We start from the raw sequence: 26,600 nt of genomic DNA on the forward strand, positions 1-26,600 counted from the left end.
CTGGCACACCTCAAGGATGCGTGCTTAGCCCACTGCTCTACTCCCGCTCTACCAAAACTATGTGGCTAGGTGCAGCTCAAATGCTATCTATTAATTTGTCAACAACACAACTTTTGTTGGCTAGATTTCAGATAGTGACGAGAAGGTGTACAAGAGACAGATAGATCAGCTGGTTGAGTGGTATCACAGCACCAACCTTGTACTCAATATAGGTAAGACCTAAGAATTGATTGAATTTCCCGTTCTGGAAGGGGAAGTTCAGGCAACACACACAAGTCTTCGTCGAGGGATCAGAAGCGGAAAGGGCTTCACATTCTTGGGTGTCAACATCTCTGTGATATTAAACCTGATTCTGATACTCTTCCTGATTTGAGGAAAGAGAAACTAGTTAACGCCTCAGAATGAAACCCACTTCATTGTGACTTTGGTTGTGATGGAAGTCCTTCAATCGGACACCTTAATTGATTTACAAGGTGACTGCAGACCAGGCTCTGCTGCACAGCCTCTCTCATAAAGGTGTGCAGTTGAGCATCACTCTAAGGCAGACTGGGGTTGTGCATGCATGAGGTAAAAACCATTCCAGCTGTTGTTCAGCTTTTGCATTGTGGTGAACTACATATACCTGTCTGGACATGCCCCCTGCTGATTGCTCCTGTGGCTCCTCCCACAGACCCCGGTATAAAGATTGATTGAGGCCTGAGCCCTGCCCTCAGTCTCCAGGATGTAGCATGGTGGTCAACCTCTGCTTGTTCCTTCTTCCAGTCAATAAAAGCCGATATCTCACCTTACGTCTCAGAGTGAGTTATTGATGCTGCATCATGCATCACATCATAACATGCAGGTGAAAGAAATAACTTCTGAATTGACTGTTTTTGTTTTAAGTTGATTAGTGAATGAATGATTGGGCGTGTCTACATTATGGTGCTTTAAGTCATTTTGGTTGCTGATCATTCTCTGAGTAAGTAATAAGTATTACATTTAATGACCTTCTCTAAGAGCACTTTCTTTGAGCAGTAACTGTCCATCCCTCACCACCAAGTCTTAGCAAATTTCATTATCACTACACGGTTTATAAATAGAATTGGCTATTGAAATTGATTTGGAAGTCTTTATTCAGACATCAAAAATAATCCAAGAAGAATAACTAAAATAATAATTTTCTCCAGCATAAAGAATTTGAATGGTTTCTAAAATTAAAGCGACTCCTTTGAAGCTCAACAAAGTTTGATCTAAATTGGCGTGTTTCATTTAGTTTGGCACTCCTGGTTATCTTAGGGGAAGATCAGGTTTCTCAGCACACTCTTTTGGCAGTGTGTGCGTGTGGATATGAGCTGAAAACTGGGCTGGGTCTGACTGATGAAATAGTCTGCCGTTGCTCACTATCAAGATGTAATTATTACTGAAAGCTGCACTGTATCCTGGCAAGGAGTCAAAGGCCAGAAATTCCCTCAGGAGTCCTCTTTGACAGTTATAACATCAGTGGGAGATCAGCTTTGCCCCAGATGCTGTGTAAACAGAGTCCCTAACAAGCTTCCACCAGTTACAGTGGCCAATAGGAGAACTGCCAAGGAACTTCTTAGAAACATTCTCAAGAGAGATGAGGGGAAGGGAAGAAGGATAAACAAAACTCAAAGAAACAGCCAAGGAGGTCTGTTAGTGTTATGCTTTCTGTCTTGAATTACATTGTGGAAGATCTCTATCTAGAGTAGAAAAGAATAAAGGATTTCAAAGTTGCCTCACCAAGCACCGCAGTAATCTACTTGAACTGTTAAATACTTGGGGGAGTATTAACAGCTGCACTAGTGAAACATGCATTTTCATTTATGGCCAGTTCTAATTAATTATAATCCTATGTTTTAAAAGTTCAGGTAAACAGTTAAAGATTTATTGAGGGTAAGTGTTTGGGACAAAGGTTAACTAAATAAAGACATCCTCAGTGCATTTGCTGTGGAATGTTCACATATTTATGCATGTGGCTAAGCACTGGCATGTCCTCAGATTAGGGAATGTAAATTTGGAAATAATCAACCTAGTGTGTATAAAATTTAACATAGCAGCAGGGATGTCTGCTGACAGTCCTGAGGCTAAAATCACTGGTTATCATTCTTTCGAGTAATACAGTAAAATTATTCTGGATTTTTTAAGCTTTGCAGTGGAGGATTCTTGTAAATTATTAAAATATAAAATTGCATTGGAATAATCAAAAATACTCATAAATAAGTCATTACAATTATTGATGAATAGTGAAATTAGTTATTTACGATGTGATTTATTGCTCATATATAATACTGATATTATGCCATCTACATTATTTCAGCTGCCAACGAAAAATAAATTCCATAAGATCTTACAGCATCCTGCTGCTCAGTGTTTGAAATTCATGAGCCCTCATTTCATTTAACACTGGCAAACCCAGTGCAGAATAATAAATAGTTAGCTTGATCACTATCAAGAACAGTTCTTATACGCTTACTCAACAAAACACAGGGCAATACCGGGCCTGTTCAGAGGATGTCTGTCAGGGTTCTTTAAGTGTCCTTGGAATGCCAGCATACATAACTCAGACAGCTGCCCAGATATAATAGGGTAAGGCCGCAGAAGCATCCATACTCCCAGAACAAAATTTGATGCTGTATCACTTATGGGATTGAAATCCTTTGGATGTTGGTTCCAATCCACTTTATGCCAGTTTCTGCCAACAGTGCTGTGAACATCAACCCTGTGAAAAGAAGTAGGAATACAATTTTTACTCCCTCTACACTTACAGACCCTGAATGTAATGGAAATTAATTTGTTTAGGATTGATTGCTGTTTACCATTTCACCTGCAAGGCCCCTATGAGTACTGAATAAAACCTTCTCTCTAAATTTACATATGTAGTTGGATCTATCAAAGGGCCTAAGTAGTCTCATTCCAGTAAAATTGTGGAATTCCATAATTTGCTTCTCTGTATTTGGATTTTCTGACTATACTTCCATCTGAATAATTTCTTGTCTGAACTACCCTGTATTGTTAGGTCTAGGTTTGGGCAAGAACCTTATTCGTAGCTGGCTAGAAGTCAGGCAAAAATAGCTGAGGTATGAGGACCTTCATTTTATTTTGTCTCTTTAGGGAGTATTGTATCCAGTGTCCTTTCAAAAGATTCAGTAACTGGAACAGATGCAGTCCATTGTTGAAAGGGCATGAATGATCTATAGAAGATACATCTTTCCTAATTTCTTAGTAACTTAGGTTCCCTTTTTTATAATGATCACATACCTTCATAGTGGGCCTTTTGCAATGCAAGAGGTATGTAAAGAACATATTAGAATCAATCAAGCAGTGTAACATATCCTTGGGTAACTGATGAATCAGTTATTAAATTATCATTAATCTTGATACCAAATGAGATAGAAATTATTTGTTTTAGGGATTATAACAGGAGTACAGTTTATACATACACACTGGAAATGACAACATAACTAGGAATTGTAATATCTTAAATGCAAGATTACCGAATGGTGACATGCTGACTGGCCCAACTATTTATGGTTATCCATTATTAGATGCAACGGATTTTAGCTCCGTAAACCATAACTTCTAAACCTTAGCAGATAATTTTAACCCTTCTCTACCTGATAAGGGTTTGATAAAGGCACTGAAATAGTGTTGTGATGACAGCATACACTTGTATCTGAACTTTAACTGAATTTGTGTTTGAGCCACTAGCAAATCCATTGGGATTGATCACTAAGAGCACTTGAATGTGTGTGACAATCCTGTTTCCTTCTGCAAAATACACAAAAAACTCTGTGTTCACAAGAAGTGCTTCAGTAACATAAATCCTCATCAGATAGTGAAGACCTGGGAGGAGGAAACAAATAAAAAAAGTTTCAACAACTTGCAAGGAGGCAGATCAGAAGTAATTGCAAAGATTTTGTTGAGCATCTTCGATCCCTTCTTTGAGAACTTTACCTAAACTTCCTTGTTGCAATATTCACATTCTGATTAATTTACGCTGGAGGACATTTAAATCATTCAGACAACTTCTATACGAATGGCACGATAATGAAAAACAATTCTACAGACTTCTGTTCCAAAAGTGTAATGCCAAACCTAATAAACACTCCCAATTCACTTGTCACCATGGTGACAATCCCATAATGCCTTCTTTACAAAAAAGTTTCCTAACTCCATTACTTCAACAAAATATTCCTCTCACATCTTAAACAAAGCTACTGATCCTCAATTTGAGATGCTCCTGATTTGTCACCATTACTATCTGATGCTCATACCAGCAGGGGCCACATTCATCTATCCCAGCTGACATTCTGACTTCATAGCATTTTCTGAAGAAGTGTGCTGTGAGGTGGGTGATAGCATATTGATTTCCTGATAGAATCCAACAATTCCTGCAATCATATCACTGGCAAAACCTTCGTACTGAGCATCAAGGCTTCCATTTGCATGCCGGAGAACAAATTCTGATGGATGACTGGCCATAATCTGATCTCCATATTATTAATCTCTCAGTTGTTATTCAAGAAGTCTCTATAATAGTCGTATGAGCTACTGCCAAAGCAGCAGATCGTTCTAGTGTAACCTCCAGGCTCAATAATACCTTTGGACAAGATGTTAAAATTGGAGAAAGATGAAAGATCACATTGCACTTTGCTAGACATTTCAGGCTATCATTGATCCCCCAAATAACATTGCCAAGATAAACTAAAAAGCCAAAAGAAATGCTGTACAACTGACATGGAAAAAGAACACAGAAAATGCTGGAATACTCAACAGGTTGGGCAGCATCCATGGAGTGAAGCCCCAGAGCTAACATTTCATTTCAATTACCTTTTATTACCGATCCTGTATTTCATTTATTGCAAGTTGGCTCGCATATATAAAAACATAAAGGACAATTGGATTTGCTGTGAAAGAAAAGAAAGAAGAAAAACATCTCTTGTTTGGTGATTTTCATGAACTCAGGACATTCCAAAGCACTTTGCTGTCAAGTCAAGTCACTTTTTATTGTCATTTCGACCAGAACTGCCGGTACTGCACATAGTAAATATGAGACAATGTTTTCTCAGGACCATGGTATTACATGACACAGTACAAAAACTAGACTGAGCTACATAAGAAAACTACACAGAAAAAAACTACACTAGACTACAGACCTACCCAAGACTGCATAAAGTGCACAAAACAGTGCAGGCATTACAATAAATAATAAACAATCCAATAGGGTAGTCAATGACATACTTCTGAAATGTGTGTGTCACGTGGAACTCAAGAATGCATAGCAAGGTCCTAGAAATGAACTTGACAAAGGCCAAATAATTAGTCCTTGTATACTGTCGACTGAAGGGCAACATCGTCCAATTCAAAACTCAAAGTTCAAAGTAAATTTATTATCAAAAAACATATATATCACCATATACTACCCAGAAGTTCATTTTCTTGAAGGTCAGAACTAAACCTCCTATTTTTTAAAATTATACCATGAGAGGTCTTATATGCACCTGAGAGAGTAGCCAGTCCTGAGATTAACATCAAGCCCAAAAGTAACACCTCCAACGACGCATCAGCCACTTAGCTCTGCATTGTATTATTAGCCTCTATTACATGCACAGGTTGCTGGAGAGCATCTTGAACCTATGGCCTTCTGACTCAGTAACTAGATTGCTACCAAGTGAATCATGGTTCACTTTTGCATTTACTGAAAATACAAAAGAGACAAAATAAATGCTTAATTGCTAGCTTTCCTTCCTTGCTGCAACCCACTAAGGAATACAGAAAGCACTAAAGAGTTACTAGGCAAATCCATTACCATCTAGAAAACCATTTTTTACATGGCTGCAGTATAATCTGCTCAGCAGCAGCACTAGTCAATGGAAATATTGTAAGTGCATTCAGTGCCAAGAACATCTTCCATCTATTAAAGGAGTAAATAAGTTCAGATGATACAAGTAACATTGTGCAGTATACTGAAGGAAATCTCTCCATTATATTCAAGGGTAAAACACAAGTAATTTTCCTTAGCAGAAATCATAATGTGCTGAATTCAAACTGATTACCAGTCAACATAGGGTGGATTATGAACCCCATTTAGCATGAAATCATATCCTGAATGACCGTAATAGCTGGTTATTCAGTCAGGTAGAACTCTTCCTCACTGCTAATATCATCTGATTTTCAGGAAGAATTATGTAGCATTTAGAGTTCAATTAAAATAAAGTGATGCTTAACATGAAGTGTTTACTTTAGGATTGTAATCTCTATTTTCTGGGAACGCAGAGACTGAGGAAAAGTACAAAAAGATGGGAGAGTGGATATTCTATTGAAAAGATGGGTTTGTTGGGAAAGTTCATTTTAATAAAAGTCCTCTGATTGGTAAATAAAGGATTTAGTCATTCTGTCAACAAAGTTATGATGTTAGATTTACTTGAAGGAGTCTTTGGCTACTATACTTAATGATCTAGCGAAAGTAGGGGGAAATATATCTGAATTAATCACAAGAGAATCTGAAGATATTGGAGATCTTACGCAACACACAAAATGCTGGGGTAAGCCAGCAAGTCAGGCAGCATCTGTGGAGGGGAGTAAAAATGTTGATGTATTGGGTGGAGACCCTTCATCAGGACTGGAGAGGGGAGAGAAAAGCCAGAATAAGAAGGTGGGATGAAGAGAAAGGAGTACAAGCTGGCAGGTGATAGGTGAAACCAGGTATGGAGGAAGGTGGGTGGGTGGGGGAAGGAGAGGATGAAGTAAGAAGTTGGGAGGAGATAGATGGAAGAAGTAAAGGGCTAAGAGGGTGAAAAAGAAGGAATCTGATAGAAGAGGAGAGTGGACCATAGAGGAAAGGAAAGTAGAGGGGTACCAGAGGACAGTAATTGGCAGGTGAGGAGCTGAGAGAGGGAGAGACAGAAACAGAAATCATACCTTTTGCCCATTACATCCCTGGTATTTAAGGCAGCAATGAAGGTCCTCCATCTCTGGTGGTGATCAGGACTGCCTTCGCTGTGTCAGTAGCTTGGTTGTCACTACGAGTTCTGGGTGGAGACTCAGGAACGCCATCACATTCTGACGTAGCAGGATTCTTCATGGCTGTTCCTGTAACGATTCTGTTTCACTAGTCAGAGTCGTTAGTCCTGAGCTGAGCCTCCGAACCTAGAGAACTGGTGGAACACTCTTAGTCTGGCCTCTGCCCTTTGACCTGTTTGGCATGGATAACCCTACCAAAAACCAAAGTATAAAGCTCTGACTCCAGCCAACATAACTCTCCAGGTCATTAAGGTACACAGGCCTCCAAAGCCTCCAACAAAGTTGTGGTCCTCTTGGAAGGGGAGCAAGAATGCAAAAAGATGGAAGGGGGAGAGGGACATAAATTGCCAGAAGTTAGAGAATCCAAAGTTCATGCCATCAAGTTGGAGGCCACCAGAAAGAATATGAGGTGTTGCTCCTCCAACCTGAGTGTGGCCTCATCGTGGTAGTAGGGGACCGATGTGTCTGAATGGGAATGGGAAGTCAAATTGAAATAGGTGGGTATGTTCGCTTCACTTTTTGTGGCAGGTGAAGCAAAGGTATTCAATGAAGTGGTCCCTAATCTTCATCGGGTCTCAGTGATATTGAGGAGACCATGGTGCGAGCATCAGGTACAATACAGACTCGCAGGTGAAGAGTGACCTTACACGAAAAGACTGCTGTGGTCCTGAATGGTGGTGAGGGAAGAGGTCTAGAGGCCAGAGTAGCACTTGTTCTGCTTGCATGGATAAGTGTCAGGAGCAAGGTCGATGGGGAGGGTTGAGTGGACAAGGCAGTCACATGGACTGAGCCACAAAAGCTGATTTTTCTGAACATCTCTTTCAGATTTGTTCTAGAATAAAAATATCACCCTGTGGAAGGAATCCACACTTACATCTATTGCATTAACTAAAGTTGAACTTTCTCAGATTTCAGAACATGCTTTGTCCTCATTCCTATATTTTGAATGGATTGTGAAGCAATATAATAATAATAACTGGAGACATGAGAAACTGGATAATTCAAACAGGAAAAATCAAACCACTGGAAGATAGTAACAGGTCAAGAAGTGTCTGGGGAGGGCAAAGAGATGGTTCATAGTTTGGTCAGGAATGAGAGTATGGAGGGAAGATAGCTGGCATCTAGAAGTGAGAGGAAGGAGTGGGGCGGAGACTGGTAGGTGATAGGTGGAATCAGATAAGGGAAGGCTGATGGACAGATGGAATGAGTTAGCGGAGGGGATAGGTGCACTGGTGAGAGTGGGAAAGGAACACAGAGGGAGTAGCTTACCTGAAAATAGAAAACTCAACTTTCATATACAAGAGAAAATTAGATCACATTCTTTTAGTGTGGAAGAGGTGGCTGAAAGACTGGCCGCTTTGTGCAATTATACAGGGCTCCAATGTGCTATCAATGAATGAACTCAACCATCTCAGCACCATCTGCAATGCCCATGTCCATCTCCAGTAGGGCCAGAAATACTCGACCACTAGTTGTGGCTGAAGGACACAGTCACCTACAACAAGTATCCATTGTCAGATTTCCAACAACATTAAGATTACACACATACTTCCACATCCCCACCCCTGCCTGATCTATTACCTTGCTGAAAACTTCATTTTTCCCTGTTGTGACCTGAATCACTGGAGACACTGAAGCTGGTAGATATAAACATTTCTATTCATCACAACAAGCAAACATTCTCTTGGAGACTCTCTCAGTGGAATCTCAATCTCAAATATATCAAGAAAAAAGATAATAGTGGTAATTCAATACAATGAAAATAGCCACAATGGCATGGTTTACTTCAATATTTTGAGTCCACGAATGATTCCATTGAACTACCTATTTATAATGGGAGCACACTTTAACTGACAATCCACTGGATTTTCAAGCACTTTTGCTGTGATAATGTAATTCACGTTAATGGATGGCAAAAGCCTCTGAGGACAGAAAACCCAGACACCCAGAATTAGTCTTGTGAGGGCTGACTCTCAATGCTTACTGTACGTATCCAGATTGTTGATTGAGCTTGTTTGATGTACAAAATGACAAAATAATTTTATTGGTGCTTTTTCTGATGTAGGTCATTGCTTTAAGTTTGGCTGATGCATACAAGAATGTTTCATGGTAACGTCAGTTTGAAGACTATATCTCTTGAGCAGCCTCCACTGTGGCCCAGTGCTTATTGACAGTACAGTTACGTTACAAAGTTGTCCTTCTAATTTCATGCAATTTACATTAGGGCAGGTTTTCCATATGGCTGTTTTTCACTGGAATTAATGCCTGCTGTCTCCACATAATTCAGTAACTGCTGAATCCCTCAGTAGCTCCAGTCCCACGTCTAAACTTAGCTGAACCTCCATAAGCTTGAGCTCATGAAATGCCGTTCAATTTAGTGCTCAGTGACCTACAGACTTCCAGTCCATCCATCCTCCATTCCCCCAGCATTGTAATTTCCTTCCTATGCAAATTCCTCCAATGCTTCACATTCCCCATCTCTGTAATCTCACCTGGTCTTGCAGGATCTTTGCTCGGCCATATTCCCTTTCTTGTCACTTTTGATTTTAATCACTCCTCCATTTCTGGCCATGCCTTCAGCTGCCAATGTGTGAAGTTCTTTGCAGACACCGTCCCCTTTAACTTACTCCCTAAAGCTTTCAGTTAATCGAGCTTTTAGTAACCAATCCTGATACTTCAGTGTTAGATTCGCTTTGATGACACTACTGAGAATCAACTATGGATCTTTTCGTTTTTGTCTCAATTTTATTTTCAAATTTAAAGTTAGAATAGAGAACGTAGAACATTACAACACAGTACAGCAGGATTTATGGCCCACAATTTTGTGCTGACCTTTTAACCTACTGTAAGATCACTCTAACCCTTCCCTCCTCCATAGACCTCCAACTCTTTATCATCTACGTACTTATCTAAGAGTTTCTTAATTGCTCCTGATGCATCTGCCTCTGTAGCTACCTCTGGAAGGGTATTCCACATACTGGTTTATAATGGTTCATATTATTTATTTATGGAGATACAGTGCAGAATAAACTCTTCTGGCCCTTTGAGCTGCACCACCCAGTAATCACCTGATTAATGCTAGCCTAATCATGGGACAATTTACAATGACCAATTAATCTACCAACTGGTATGTCTTTGGACTGTGGGAGGAAACTGGAGCACCAGGAGGAAACACAAGCAGTCATGGGAAAAAAGCACAAACTCCTCACAAACAGCAGCGGGTACCCATCACCCTCTGATTTTTATGTGATTGGATGAAAGTATTGAGGGGGGGCTTCAGATCTCCCACCTGGCACTCATCCCCGCAAGTATAAGTGCTACACTTGACCCTACACCTCCTCTCTTACCACCATTCAGGGCCCTAAAGTGAATCTGTTGGGGTCATCTATTGCATCCAGTGGTCCTGGTGCAGCTTCCTCTACATCTGTGAGACCCGACACAGATTGGGGAACCACTTCATCAAGCACCTCCGCTCCGTCCACAACAACAGACAGGATCTCCCAGTCAACTCTGCTTCACATTCCCATTCAGATATAGAACAATACAGCACAGCACAGTAAGTACAGGCCCTTCAGCCCACAATGTTGTGCTGACCCTTAAACCATGCCTCTCATATAACTCTCTACCTTAAATTCCTCCATATACCTCCATATGTCCATGCATGGCCTCCTGTACTGCCATGATGAGGCCAAACTCAGGTTGGAGGAGCAACACCTCGTATACCGTCTGTGTAGTCTCCAGCCCCTTGGCATGAACATCAAATTCTCCAACTTCCAGTAATTCCCTCCTTCTCCCTTCCCCTATCCCACTTTCACTCTGCCTCCTCCTCCAGCTGTCTATCACCTCTCTCATGATTCTGCCTTCTTCTACCACACAGTGCTTTCCCCTTACATTCCTTCTTCACTTTTCCTGCCTATCCCCTTCCTGCTTCCCCTCCCTCACCCCTTGATCTTTCCTCTGATTGGTTTTTCACCTGGCACCTACCAACCTCCTCCTTCCCACCCTCCCCCCACCTTCTTTATAGGGCCCCTGCCCCCTTCCTCTTCAGTCCTGACAAAGGGTCTCAGCCCGAAATGTTGACTGTTCGTTTCCGCAGATGCTGCCCGACCTGCTGAGTTCCTCCAGCTTGTTGTACATGTTGCTTTGACCCCAGCATCTGCAGTGTACTTTGTGTTTGCTATCCATGACATTCCCCTCCACATACTTTCTTCCAACCACTTTAAAAGTATGCCGCTTCATATTAAAGTCTCTAGCTATCCTCTTGATCTATTCCACTTATCATCTTGTACACCACCAACAAGTCACCTCTCATCCTCCTTGCCTCAAAAGCGAAAAGTTGGATTTGGACTTTTTCAAAGACCTATAAACCAGTAGTTTAGCAAACTCTCTGTCTGTAAGTGTAGAAAATAATTTAATTAAGTCAAAGGCATATCATTCAGTGAATTACAGCCTCCAAAAATATTACCAATAAACAAGAACTGACAACAACTGAGCTCCATTCCGACAAGATATTGTTTCCTTGAGAGAAATGATTGTGATGAACCAGTTTGAAATAAAATCACTATCAATCATGTCAATCACTATTTTACAATGACTGCAATTGCAATGCTGTAGAAATTTTGATTATATTCTCTATTCGGAAGAGTGGTGAAGCCATGTATCTGACTGGTGTGACACAAAAGGAATTAATGTGCATGAAGATGTGTGAGAAGAATGACAGTATTAGGCTGAAAGATACAATTCAATGTGACGTTAACAGATAAAAAATTGAATAGGGATCAAAAAGAATTGAATTGTTTGGAGAAAGCAATAAGCATGAAAAAAACAATGGAAGAAAGTCAAGTTCACTGTTCTGGTAGCAATCATTTCATGCTACATTGAAAAAAAATAAACAAATATATTGTTTATTTGTTTGGTCCACTTTTATTTTCCTCTTCTGCTAATATGTAGATTTAAATATTTCCTGTAGTTTCCCCTTACTTTCCCTAATCCCAGGAATAAAATAAAGGTTATTAATAGAGACCAGTTTGTCCTGTGTTACCTCAATCAAGATGTAGAAACTGGTCAGTAATTAGCAGTGTGCTCAGTCAGTCTGGGAGTTCCGCTGTATTGCCTGATCTAAGACAAATATTTTACGGGCAGCACAGTAACATAGTAGCTGAGTTACCAGAGTAACACTTTACAACACCAGTGAACAAGGTTTAATTCCGACTGCTGTGTGCAAGGAGTTGGTACATTCAACCTGTGACCTCAAGGGTTTCTTCTGGTTGTCCCGGTTTCTCCCACGTTCCAAAGATGTACAGATCAGTTAAGGCTATTAAGTTGTGGGGATGCTGGGGTGCTGCGCTGGCAGGGGAGGGATAGCAACACTTATGGGCTGCCCCCAACACAAGTTTGGTCATTGTCATAAACAACAATTTTTTATGTATGTTTCAATGTTTCCATGTAAATGTGACAATAAAACTAATCTTTCTTTATGTTTTGCTTTTGCTGGGTCCATTGATATTTGACATCTATGTCAATGATCTGGATGTTAATGTGGCAAGTTGGATCAGTAAATTTGCTGATGATACAAGGATTGAAGGTGTAGTGGACAGTGAGGAAGGTTTTCAAAGCTTGCAGAGGGATTTGGACCAGTTGGAGGAATGGGCTGAAAAATGGCAGATGGAATTTAATGCAGACAAGTGTGAGGTATTGCACTTTGGAAGGTCAAACCAAGGTAGAACATACAAGGTAAATGGTAGGACACTGAGGAGTGCAGTAGAACAGAGGGATCTGGGAATACAGATACATAATTCCCTAAAAGTGGCGTCACAGGTAGATCAGGTCGTAAAGAGAGCTTTTGTTACATTGGCCTTTATAAATCAAAGTATTGAGTATAAGAGTTGGAATGTAATGGTGAGGTTGTATAAGACATTGGTGAGACCGAATTTGGAGTATTATGTGCAGTTTTGGTCACCTAATTACAGGAAGGATATTAATAAGGTTGAAAGAGTGCAGAGAAGGTTTACAAGGATGTTGCCGGGACTTGAGAAACTGAATTACAGAGAAAGGTTGAATAGGTTAGGACTTTATCCCCTGGAGCGTAGGAGAATGAGGGGAGATTTGATAGAGGTATATAAAATTATGATGGGTAGAGATAGAGTGAATGCAAGCAGACTTTTTCCACTGAGGCTAGGGGAGAAAAAAACCAGAGGTCATGGGTTAGGGGTGAAGGGGGGAAAGTTTAAAGGGAACATTGGGGGGGCTTCTTCACGCAGAGAGTGGTGGAGGTGTGGAATGAGCTGCCAGATGAAGTGGTGAATGCGGGCTCTCTTTTGACATTTAAGAAAAACTTGGACAGGTATATGGATGAGATGGGGTTTGGAGGGATGTGGCCTGGATGCAGGCCAGTGGGACTAGGCCGGGGGTCGGCAACCCGCGGCTCCGGAGCCACATGTGGCTCTTTTACGTTTGTGCTGCGGCTCCCTGTTGCTTTGGGAAATAATTGGTCAGTATTTAATTAAAATGTATTTTACGTTAGTTTGTTAGTTTTTGAAATGTAATTCTAAATTTGAAGATTATGATGATCTTGTACAATCTAAATAAGACGTTGTGGCGACCCATTTCCTGACACATCCGGCTCACAATTAGCCAGCGTTCAGGCTAAGGGAGATAGCCTACGGGGGTTTGTGAGTACGTGTCTTTTGCAGCATCCGCGCCCATGAGGGGCGGGTTGAGGGAGGCTTAAAAGCAAGGCTGTTTAGTTCGAATAAAGCTATGTTTGACTGCAGTTTACTGACTGCGTGTAGCACACCGCTACAACGTGTTTTTATCACTGGCTGTCCAGAGGGGAGGTGCTGAAACGCTTTGTCGCGTGTCTGGAAGAAGTGAAAACTTTCCTGGGCAGCAAAGGGCTCACCTTTCCTGAGCTGGAACAGCCAGAGTGGCTGGAAAAGCTACACTTCAGGGTAGACATGACAGCGCACCTGAACACGCTGAACACAGCTCTTCAGGGGTAAGGACGTACAGCCCTGCACATGTTGAAGGATGTTTTGGCATTCGAGCGCAAGTTGACAGTGCTTGCCAGAGATTTACAGAAAGGCACATTGTCTCACTTCCCCAATTTGAGAGAGTTCAAACAAGGTCACGACATGATAAATTCGGAGTATTTACATTCTGCAATCATCGCAATGTAAACATCGTTTGGGAAACGCTTCTGTGAGTTCAGAGAGGAAAAAAACACATTATCCTTCCCGGTCACTCCCCTAAGCATCGATCCATCCTACGACTGCATTGTCAGGTGTGAGTCAACCTGACCAAGTATGATAAATATTTTAATTGCCTATTATTTTACGTATATTCATATGTTTTCATTGTTCAGTGAAATAGTCCTTTTATTTTTCAGGTTGACAGCTGGCTGACGTTATTTTTGGTTTGCTGCTGGCGGCAAATTTAAGTTTGGCGTTTTTCATAAATACAAGAAGGACTCAAATAGACGTTGAGTATTTTACTTAAAAGTAACCTTCAACCCAACGTCTTTTTTTCGGAGTTCAAAATGTTTTTGTTGCATGCAGAAATGTAATTTCGTTTTCTCTGCAGGAGTTCATCAATTTCATAAATGCAACACATTATAGTTTGTTTATACATAGCATAAAGGCAAAACAAAACGTTGTATGCAGTGTTATTTCATTTTAAATGTCAAACGGGTTTTGCGGCTCCCAGTGTTTTCTTTTCTGTGGGAAACGGGTCCAAGTGGCTCTTTCAGTGGTAAAGGTTGCCAACCCCTGGACTAGGCAGAAAATGATTCGGCACAGCCAAGAAGGGCCAAAATGCCTGTTTCTGTGCTGTAATGTTCTATGGTTCCATGGTATTGCATTTAGAGCAGACAGTCATTGGGGACGTTTGCCCCGGTATCCTGAAGCCTTTTTACAGTATATCTAGTTTTTAATATTAATGAGGAGATAGAGAGATAGAGAGGATAATAGTTGAATGGGTTAGAAGAGTGGAGCAAGAGTTTAATCACTGTTGAAATTTAAGCTGCGAGGTATGCCTGCAACGCATATAATATTCTAGAGGAACCCAGCAACACTGGCAGCATCTCAGGAAGGAAGTGAATGTCCCAAGCCGAGACTTTTCATCAAGACTGGTAAGGAAGGGGGCAACAGCTAGAATAAGAAAGTGAGTGGAGGGGAACGAGTACAAGATGACAGGTGATAGATGAGATAAGATGAGGGGGAAGGTGAGTAGGTGGTGGAGGGGTGGTGATGTGAGAAGTTGGGAGGTAATTGGTGGGAGAAATAAAAAGGCTGAAGAAGTAATCTGACAGGAGACAGCAGTGGACAATGGAGACCACCCTGATGAAATATGAGGTGTTGCTCCACCAACCTGCATTTGGCCTCATTATAGCAGTAAAGGAGACTTTGGACAAACATTTGGGTTGTAAATAGGACATTGAATGAAATGGGTGGCCACCAGGAGATCACAGTTGTTGTAGCAGGCAGAAGGAAGCTGTTCAATACAGCAGACCCTAATCTCACTGATGTAGAGCAGGTGGCACTGTGTGCACTGGATACACTGGAGACAATAAATGATCCAATATACTCTTGAAGGTGAGGGAGGAGTTGCAGGGGCAGATGCAGCACTTATATTTGCAGGAATAAATGCCAGTTTGTTGATTGGTGAGGAGTGACGAGTGGACAAGGCAGGCACAGTGAGAGACAGCACAATGAAAAGCAGAGGGCCTGGGAAGGAAAATTGTGCTTAGTGACGAGACCCCATTGTAGAGAATGATGTACTGGATAAAGAGGCTCATTAGATGGTAGGTAAGGACAAGGGGAAACCTATCTTTGTTATGTCAGTAGGTGAGGACAGTCAAATGAGAAATGGAGGAGATGCAGGTATGCAAGTGTGTAGCCATCCATCACATATCAGTTAGACAAAACAAAACTTGAAGCCTTCCAACTGACTTTTGTAATATGGTCTATCAAGGGAACAATGGTGCCCTGAATTTGAAAGAAACTAAAAAATTTACATAACTCTAGAACCCTGCTTTACTCATTCTCTAGGAAGACAGGGAAAAGTTACCTGAATGTTTTGTAGATTTGGGCATTTTAATGGCATCAAAACTGAAAATGCTGACAATACTCATAAGCCAGGCAGGATCAGTGAAGGAAAGTAGGGTTAATTAATCCTTCATTTATATATCTTTCATCAGAAAATCTATGTTACTTTAGATCTACAATGGCTGTTGGTCAACTGTACCTGGAATATTAAAACTCTTTTGGTTATTTTCGTGTCCCTTTACTGATTTGCCCTTATACTGCAGAAGCCCTTTTCACTTGGAGAGTGGTAAGTAGCTGCAATACACTGCCCAAGAGAGTGATGGAAGTGGAGCTGCTGACAGTTTTTTACAAGTGTCTGGATACACACTTGAATCACCAAGGCATAGAAGGTTATGGGACAAGTCTGGAAGATGGGACTAATATGGATGGCTGCCCACTGGCTGGTTTGGATGTGTTGGGCCAAATGGCCTGTTTCCAAGCCGTGTGAACAGCTCCAGAACTCACCCCTAGTTCTGTCCAGTCTTCCAGCACACGCTTCTTGCACAGTGCTGGTTTTCTGAGCCCACAGCAGGTGTTTGAGCCTTATGCTGACTAGGCCCTTCACCAGGAAAGCTTTTATTGCTGGGCTTGGAGGGTATTTTTAAGATTGGAACAGCACTGGTCCAAATTATACTGCAGCTCTTCCATGTACTTGTGACATTCACAGAGTGATGACACAGCCACCTTGTTGTTACTTGAAGGACCCCACCCTGACAGGGTCACCTACAGAAGTTCTTGAAGCAACCATCTTCATCTAGATAACTTTGATGTTATATTATTACAGTTCCTATGATACTGTCATTCCTTGTAGCTAATGTATACCTGATCATTTACCTAATAACAGGCTTTCTTAACATCTCGCCTGTTTGTCACCCAGTTGTCTCTGCACAGGCCCTGCAAAAAAAAAAATGATTTGACCTCCTTTCAATCCACATGAACCATTTTCTAACTGACTTAATTTCATTCTCTGCAAGGTTTGAAAATGGCCAAGGAAGATCTCAATCTAGCCTGCTCAAAACTTCAGGTCATTTTTGCAAAGGTACAGTGGTGCTAGAAAGTTTGTGAATTCTGTGGAATTTTCTCTAGTTCTGCATAAAAATGGCCTAAAATGTGATCAGATCTTCACATAAATCCTAAAACTAGGTAAAAAGGAATGCAATTAAATAAATAACACAAGAATCATTATACTTGTTAATTTATTTATTGAGAAAAATGATCCAATATTACTTGTATTTGCTGGAAAAAGTATGTAAACTTCTGTGGTAATGCCTTCTAGAAAAGTTATTTGGAGTCAGGTGTTCTAATCAATGAGATGAGACTGGAGGTGTGGGGTGTAGAGGTGCCCTGCCCTATAAAGGACACACAAAGTCAGGTTACTGACAGGGTGTCTTGCAGAAGGGTCTTGACCCAAAACATTAACTGAACTCTTTACCATAGACGCTGCCTGGCCTGCTGAGTTCCTCCAGCATTTTGTGTGTATTGCTTAGATTTCCAGCATCTGCAGATCTTCTCTTGTTTGTGATTAGATTACTGACAGAGCCTGCTCTTCTCAAGAAATATCTGCTTATGTGCACCATGCCTCGATCAAGACAACTTTCAGAGGACCTTAGAAGAAGAATTGTAGAGATGCATTGAAGCAGGAAAAGGCTCCAAAAGCAGTTCTAAAGACCAGAGTGTTCATCAGTCCACAGTAAGAGAAATTGTCTACAAATGGAGGAAAGTCAGTACTGTTGCTACTCTCCCTAGGAGTGGGCATCCTGCAAAGATCACATCAAGAGCAATTCAATGCTGGAAAAGAAACCAAGGGTAACAGCAAAAGACCTGCAGAAATCTCTAGAACTTGCTAAAGTCCCTGTTCATGTGTCCACTACAGGAAAATGTCAGGGTAGCAGTCTGTCACCTGAAGCTTAATAGAAGCTAGAGAACGCAACAAGACAATGATCCGAAAGACAAGAGTAAATTAACAAAAGAATGGTTTAAAAAGAAGAAAATCTGTGTTTTGGAATGGCCGAGTCGAAGTCCAGACCTTAGTCCTATAGAAATGTTTGTGGATGGACCTGAACAAAGCAGTTCATGCAGGGAAGCCCACCAACATCCCAGAGTTGAAACAGTTTGTAAGGAGGAATAGCCTAAGATTCTTCCAAGCCGATGTGCAGGGCTGATGAACAGTTACCAGGAACATCCGGCTGAAGTTATTGTGGTGGGGCGGGGGGGGGGGGGGGTGGTCACACCAGTTACTGAAAGTAAAGGTTCACATTCGTTTCCCAACAAATACATACAATATTGGATCATTTTTCTCAATAAGTAAATGACAAGTATAATGTTTTTATGCTATTTATTTAATTGGGTTTTCTTAATCTAGTTTTAGGACTTACATGAAGATCTGATCACAGTTTAGGTCATATTTATGCAGAAATAGAGAAAATTTTACAGGGTTCACAAACTTTTTAACACCAGTCTCTAGCAGAGACAATTGATTGTTGGTCATTCCAGTGAAACACCATGGATTGTAAAAGGAATGATCATGGTGCATACTTTAAAAATACAGTCACTATTACCCTGTGTATGACGAAAGCCAATCACACGAAGCTCTCTCATTCCGACTGTTGGGTACTAAAGTACTGGTTTACTTTGGCTAAGCAGATATTACTGTAGGATAATGTGGTTGGACACAAATACCTCTGGATGACATCCAGTAGAAGTTGATAATTACTCCCTGAAAAAAAGTTAATGACAGTCTTAACTTATAAAGTTTGTCTCCCTCCTCCAGCCTAGCCTCGACAACAGTGGTGATATCAGCAAATTTAAATATGGCATTGGAGTTGTACTTAGCCACATAGTCAAAAGTATAGAGCAAGTAGAGCAGGGCGGCTAAGCACATAGCCCTGTGGCACAGCTGTGCTGATGGTGATTGTGGAATAGGTGTTGTTGCAAATCCATACTAACTGGAGTCGTTTTCAAGGACTCCTGTTCTCAGTCTTATTCTTGTTTTGACATAGTTTACCTTCTTTTGCACATTGGTTGATTGTCAGTCTTTGTCTGTGTGTAGCTTTTCATTGATTCTTCTGTAATTCTCTGTTTTACTGTGAAAGCCTGCAAGAAAAATAAATCTCTAGGTAGAATATGGTGAGATATACACTGATAATCAATTTATTTTAAACTTTGAACTTATATTTATAAAAAGACCTAGCTGCAGGTGTTTGCACAATAAATAACATAGCAACACACATAAAATGCTGGAGGGACTCTGCAGGTTAGGCAGCATCAAGCGAAAGGAATAAACAGTCAATGTCTTGGTCTGTGACTCTTTATCAGGGCTCATCAGGATTTCCAGTGTCTGCAGAATCTCTTGCGTTTGCAAGAAATAACACCCTGCCTTATAGAAGCAGCATACTAATGCATAACTCCACTGTTGAGGGAAATGAATCATGTCCTATGGGGCTATGGATTAGATATTTTATTTTGTTCGCATCCCTACTTACCCCAGCACCCCTTTAGTTGTCTTGAATTAACAGGCCCACTCCTTGTTTGTCCTGGCTATTAAGGCTGCTGATGAACTCCAGTCTGAATAAAAATGCAGACATTGCACACTGCAGAATATGAAAATGCTTAATCATGAGATGCAAAGCAAAAAGAAGCAATCTCCCACGTTGGAAATGCACAAGCAGAGCAGTAAACAGAAAAGTAGAAAATAACCTATTTACCTGAGACACATGACGACCTTGATTTTCATCTCCATTAATTTTTGTCCTCATCCAGTCAATTTCCAAGGCCACTTTCACCTGACCAAAGGCAGAGGTGGGTTACGATGCCAGTTATGAAAATGAAAGACAAGCTGATGATGCTCTAAATGCGAAACAAAAGCAGATGTTGGAAAAACTTCACAGCTCAGGTAGCAACTGTGGAAAGAAAAATGTTCAATATTTCAGGTCTGCAACCATTTGTCAGAGTTAGGAAAGAGAGAGAAGTTAGTTTTTAGCAAAAAAGAAAGGAAAGGGATATGTAGAACAAAATGAATATTTATGATAGGATGACTGAAAATGGCTTAATGTCTGTAGTTATCAGCACATTAAACTTCTTAGTCTGCACAACGATTTCTCACTAGGTAGGCTAGACTTAGGCTACATTCACACCACACCGGATAAATCCGTAACCGAAGCTTTTTCTCTTCGTTTCTACCCTCCGTCCACACTAAAACAGCATTTTCGTCCCCCGAAACTGGAGCTTTTCAGAAATGCTGTCCAGAGTGTGTAAATTTGAAAACGCCGCTTGAGCAGATCAATGTGGACCGGGTAACCGGAGTAATTTGAAAACGCTGTCAGATGGCAGTGCGCCATTTCATCGTTTCCTTGAACACAACCTAACAATTTTAGAACAGACAGCAACGAGACTGAAGCCAGAAGAGTTAGAAATGTACTCACCAAATATTTTGACCCATAACTTACTGAATAAATAAGTATACTCACTTTACCCTGTTTTCTGTCCTTGCCTGTATGAAGGTGGTTTACCTATTTATGCAAGCACTTCTCTGACAATAGATGTGTAACAGCCTAATGTAACATTGTATGGAAATACAAGTTAATACTGATGCAGACATGTTTTACACATTTAACAAGGTGCTTATTTAATGCAACAGAGTTAGTCAGTTTTTCAATGTGCATAGTCTGCCGGTTCATTCTGTCCATGAACTCCCTGTTGGTTGCCTCCAAATGCTCCAGTATTTGTTTTTTTTAAGTCCTCCTGCATGACAGTCAACAGCTGCCCGTCGTTTAAGTTTTCCTAGTCTGTAACTTCCACTTTCACATCGAGATTCGACACCAAACATGTTGCTTGTTTTCGGTAGATGTGTCCTGTGTATGCACAGTAGGAGGAGATATGCCAAAAAATCCATTTCAATGTGGACAGAGATATTTTTTAAAACGCCTATTGTGGATGCCTATCATTTTTATGCGAAACCAGCGTTTTCAAAATTATCTGGTCTAGTGTGGATGTAGCCTTACATGAGAAGGTTAGGATAAAAACTGAACCAACATGATGTGCAGATTTGGATTTTAGAGTAAGAGGTCCCAGGTTCAAATCCAGCCAGCTACTTGCAGGAGTTCCACCTGTGCTGGGTTGATGGTTGAGCCAGCAACTCAACCTCATATAACAGAAAAACACTAAAGAAATGGCAAGGTTGCTGCCCGATGCACCTGAATGCGCAGGGGAGGAATGTTAAGGGACCCCTGGATCTGCATCAGGGATTTACTGCGTCTTTTACTGCACTAAAATTATCATGCTGGAAATGAAATGGTTAAATAAATTCCTGTTAATTATGCTTCTCATTTTCTTGCCAGGCACACAGGGTTAACAATAGCCCCTTAATTTTATGGATGCATTACCATGTTTGCAATTAATATCTCACAGTGTGATATCAAGGCAATTATTTATGAAGCTATTGTAACCTTTAGATCTTGATTGCATCACGTGACACAATTCAGATCCCAGCATTTTACATATCATTTGTTTGGTAATTATTTCTGCATACATATTTTAATAATGGAAAATAGGCTTTTGTTTAATAAGTAAGTATTTGTTATCATTCATGCATATATAATAAAAAGAATAGGTAAACAATCGAGTTTATTGAGTAAAATGAGTTCAATTTGGTTCAAATATGTTTTATTGTTTTATTTAACTAACTGAGTAGATTATAAGTAATGAACCAAATGAATAATTGCATGTTATATTATTAAAGATGAACTGAGAATAGTCTATGTAAAGACATTTCTTGTATCCTACTTAATATAATTTGATTCTTCCTGGTTGCTGATGTTTGGTCAGCTAAGTTACACCTCAGCACACAAATTATTAATTGCTAAAATTATCACTACAAAACAGCATTGCAAGCTTAGGAGGAACTCCTTCCTTCATCCTTCTCCCCACCCCTTCAAGATTTTCAGAATGCTTTCTTTCTGTTTTACCCTAGGAAAATTTAATGGAATCACGAATAAGGAAGCCAATACTATACAAAGTATTCTAGCTGTAAACTCACTAGTGTCCTACATAACTGAGCCATAACCTTCCTACTTTGATAATCTATTCCTTTAGCAATAATTGATAGCATACTGTTATCTTTTCTAATTCTCTATTCCTGCTTCCTGTGAATCATGCACCAGGACTCCGACGGATCTTAGGACACTGTACTTTCTCTTTATTCAGATTATATTTTCCTGCTACCCTAATATATCATTATGTAGCTCACTGTCAAATTATGTTTCAAAATTTTGACTTGAGATGATTAGCTTCTTTAAAGGTACAATATAAGAGAGCAATGTACTTGAGTGACCATTTGCTGATGACCACACATTAGCAGATATGTTACACCCAGCCACAAGTAAATAGAGCAAGAAGCAGGAATGAAGTAAACACTCCACTATCTAACACAGCAACACTGCATCTGCATTTTGTTTATTTTCCAACTGCCTGCTGGAAATGTCACCACCCTTTTAATAACTACAATTTTCAAGTATTTCTTAAAACCTGGCTTAATTAATAGGGAATAGTTCCTTTACTTAATCACATTTGCTATTTTGGATAAATAAACTGCATTTAGTTTTCTGAGCTAAACTCCATTTGTGATTTATTTGCCTGTCAAATGCACTACTAATTTTATTCTATTGATTCAGTGTACATGATTCACAGGATAGAGGCAAACCTTCTCCTTCCATAACACCTTGTACATAACGACTAGGCTAGAATGAGTAAATCAGCACAAGTTTGAGTTTCAGTAATGGTGCTGTAAATCTCTTTCAATGTCATCCCCAAACATTTTACTTTCTTTCCCACACATCACCCGCTTAGCATCGCCCACAAGACATTATAAACAGATCAGCACAAATGCTGATTCTGATCCTTATATAACTCCACAGTCCTTATTGACCAATTAGGGATACAGCTACTGATCACCATTCTTTATTTCATGTTATTATTTAGCCAATTTATTATCACTTCGCTGCATCGTTCTCTTTCCCAGGGGCTTTCACTTTAGTTATAGTCCCCTGTGAAACACCTGATGAAATGCTTTGTGAAATTCAAGATATATAGCATCTACTACAATGTTTTCACAAGCTGCTTCTGGTAAATCTTTAAGAGCATTACAAAACATTTCTTCTGCCAGATCCATCTTTCATCGAGAAATGTTGGCTTGGAGTTATTGCCTTTACTACTGTTAAACATTTTATAAATTGTTTTCTTTAGAACCGACTCCAATACATTTATAATACTGTTGTTACCAACAACCAACCCAATGTTATAGGAGCAAGGCTGAGAGTAGACGGTTTGCCCCTGGAATCTGTACTGCAAATTTCCAGGATAGTGCTTCCAATAAGTTTTAAGAATATTTAACTCATTCTGAATTATAATGTACTGTTCACATCCACCTAATAATTCAGTGACTGCTCTCCAGCATATAGAAAACTTCTTCGTCATTTAATTTTCTACTTTCAGCATTTCACCATTGTGCGGCATTCTTAACTTCCCTTGAGAGAGAAGTGACGAGGCACCTCCTTAAGACATCACAATCATTCAAGTGAAGTATCATCATAATGATCTGTGTAACCACTTCCTACTGGTGATGAAAGAGCAGCAATATATTCCTGGGTTAGTATGATGCACACATTGGAAGGGAACACCAGAGGTTGTGGTCTGCTACCCTCATTTGTCTTAGTAACAGAGAGTACAGGTTTTTGAGAAAGTGTCAGAATACCCTGTGCTAGTAACTGCCCTACATTTAGTTTAAAGGGTGCAGCTGCTGTGTATCAGTGATGAAGGGAATAGATGGTGGATGGGGTACCGCTGCAGCAGGCTATCTTGTTATAGCATCATATTCATAGAGTGCTACTGTACAGAAAAAGGGCCTTCACCCCATCTAGTCTGTGCGGAACTGTTATTCTGCCTAGTCCCCTCAACTCGCATAGCTCTCCATACACCTCCCAGCCATGTATTCATTCAAACGTCTCTTAGGAGTTGCAATTGAACCCAGATCCACCACTTCATTCTATACTTGCACCACCCTCTGAGTGAAGAAGTTCCCTTAAATATTTCATCATTTACCTTCAACCTATGACCTCTATTTCAGGCCTCCCCCAACTTCAGTGGAAAAAGCCTGCTTATCTTTACTCAATCTATGCTCCTCATAACTTTGCATAGCTCTCCCCTCATTCTCTCATGCTCCAGGGTATAAAGTCATAACCTACTCAACACTTCCCTACAACTCAGGTCCTCAAGTCCCGGCAACATCCTTGTAAATTTTCTTTTTACTCTTTCAATCTTATAGTGCTGAATGGTGTTGAGCTTCCTAAGAGTTGGAGCCATACTCACCCAGATATCCGGAGAGAATTAAATTATGTCGCTGATTTGTACTTTGTAGTTGGTGGAAAGGCCTTTGAGTAACAGGTGATGGGTCACCCACTGCAGGATACCCAACTTCTGACTTGCTGTTGCAGCTGTAGACCCACATGTCTGGTCCATTTGAGCTCCTGTCAGTGATGCCTCATGGATGTTGATGGTGGAGGGCTTGGTAATAGTAAATAGTATAGGTGGCTGGACTTGCCCTTGTTGGAGATGATCATTGCCTCCTATTTTAGTGGTATCAATGTTACTTGCCACTTAACAGCCCATGCCTGAATGTTGTTCAGGTCTGATGGATTAATTTTGAAAGCCCGAGTTGGGATGTTTTGCATTCAATAAGCACAAGCGTCTTCCTTTGCATGAGTTATGATTCCTGCCTCTGGAGTATTTTCACTGATCAGCTTTATCAGAGTTTTTAGGTGCCACACTTAGTCAAATGTGAGCTTGATGTAAAAGGCTCTGACTCTCACTTCCCTTCTGGATTTCTGCTCTCTGGTTTTGAGCTATTGTTTGCCCAGAAGCTGTGACGAGGCTTGCAATGAGGTTGTCTTGGAGAAGCCTAAGCTGCTCATCGGAGTGTAGATTATTAGCGAGTGGAAAATTGCAAATGTCACTCCTCCACTTTTAAAGAAGGGAGGGAACCTATAATTTCCTTGCAGAAGAAAGGACATTATAGGCCAGTCGGTTCGACTTTAGTGGTTGGGGAGATGTTGGAGTCCATTATTGAAGATGAGGTTTCAGGATAAGTGGAGGCTCATGATAAAATAGGCCAAAGTCAGCATGGTTTTGTTAAGGGGAATCCTTGCCTGACAAATCTGCTGGATTTATTTGAGTAAATAACAACAGAATTAACAAATCAGAGTAAGTGGACATTGTTTACTTGAGTTTTTAGAAAAGGCTTTTGACAGGGTGTCACACTCAAGGGTGCTTAACAAGATAAGAGATGTGGTATTACAGGAAGGATACTATGTATACTTACAAATGACCTTTCTTAATTATTTATTTTTCTATATGAATTCAAATGAATTTCACAGTGTAGTCATAAACACAGAAAGCACATGCAAATATGTTGCCAATGATGTTTGCTGTTGTTGTTGCTGTGTGTGTTAGAATTGTTGTGCTAGAATGTGTAGCATCTGTGGTTGTGCTGGGTATTAATGCAAATGATGTGGTTCACCGTACATTTCAATGAACAAGTTGTGGCGACCCACTTTCTGCGCAGGCGAACCGGCTCACAAATAGCCAGCGCGCGGGGGGAGACTTTGGTAGTGCACCTCTGATGTCATTTCCGCCTGGAGAGGGCGGGCGCTAGGGATTAAATGCCAGCGCCGCGAAGTTTGAATAAACTAGTCTCGAAACGACTTACCGACTGCCTGTCGTTATTTCAGCGCTGTGTGTAGCACATCGCTACAATGTGATAAATAAATCTGAATTTAAATCTGATGAGTGGTCTCAATCTGAAATGTCAACTCTTTATTCCCCTCCACAGTTACTGCCTGACATGCAGAGTTCCTCCAGCACTTTCTGGGTGCTTGACAATGTACTGATCCTAACAAAGTCTAACCAATGTCAATTTTTAATCACTTTTGAACTTAACCACTGCTACTTTGTCCCCAGTGTCCAAAAAAATTTCCCACTTACTTCAGCTAAAATAGTGCTGTGGTTTGCTCCATTTATTGGTTTTCCCATAACACTCCAGAAATGGATTCAAGAATTACAAATTATTTGAAGCATCTAATTGATGATATTCGATTGCCTGGAGAAGAAGAGTAAAATGTAGAACAATAATGCACATTTTGTCAGCTGTGACCATTTATAAGTGAATGGATTTCTTGCTGGTTCATGCTGCTTCCATTTCTTAAATGCATTATTGAAATAGATTTCCTGTGAAATGTAAAAAGCAATTGTTTGCTGTTTCCTCATTCTTTTGTGCTTGCTCCATGAATGCTAACTTTCAAATACCTTAAATTTCCATTCGTCTCCAGTGGGGCAGAAAGTATAACAGAATATATTACAAGTACCAAATGTGACAAACTGATCCAGAAAAGCAGCTTTTGGCTGTCATTACTTTTCCCAGTGAATAAAACCAATATTACACTTGAC

The 26,600-nt window shown here is 40.4% G+C and overlaps 1 long non-coding RNA gene across 1 annotated transcript; it reads right to left on the reverse strand.

The window, feature by feature from the left end:
- Positions 1-2,309: 2,309 nt before the first annotated feature.
- On the reverse strand, positions 2,310-19,957 carry LOC132393668 (uncharacterized). The gene is made up of 4 exons (XR_009512027.1): positions 19,811-19,957; positions 19,589-19,670; positions 19,111-19,199; positions 2,310-2,719 (listed from the first exon to the last, which is right to left on the reverse strand). It is a non-coding gene; the product is annotated as an uncharacterized LOC132393668 (long non-coding RNA).
- Between the last annotated feature and the right edge of the window lie 6,643 nt (positions 19,958-26,600).

The sequence above is a fragment of the Hypanus sabinus genome, chromosome 5 (assembly GCF_030144855.1).
Source record: "Hypanus sabinus isolate sHypSab1 chromosome 5, sHypSab1.hap1, whole genome shotgun sequence".
Taxonomy (NCBI): Eukaryota; Metazoa; Chordata; class Chondrichthyes; order Myliobatiformes; family Dasyatidae; genus Hypanus; species Hypanus sabinus.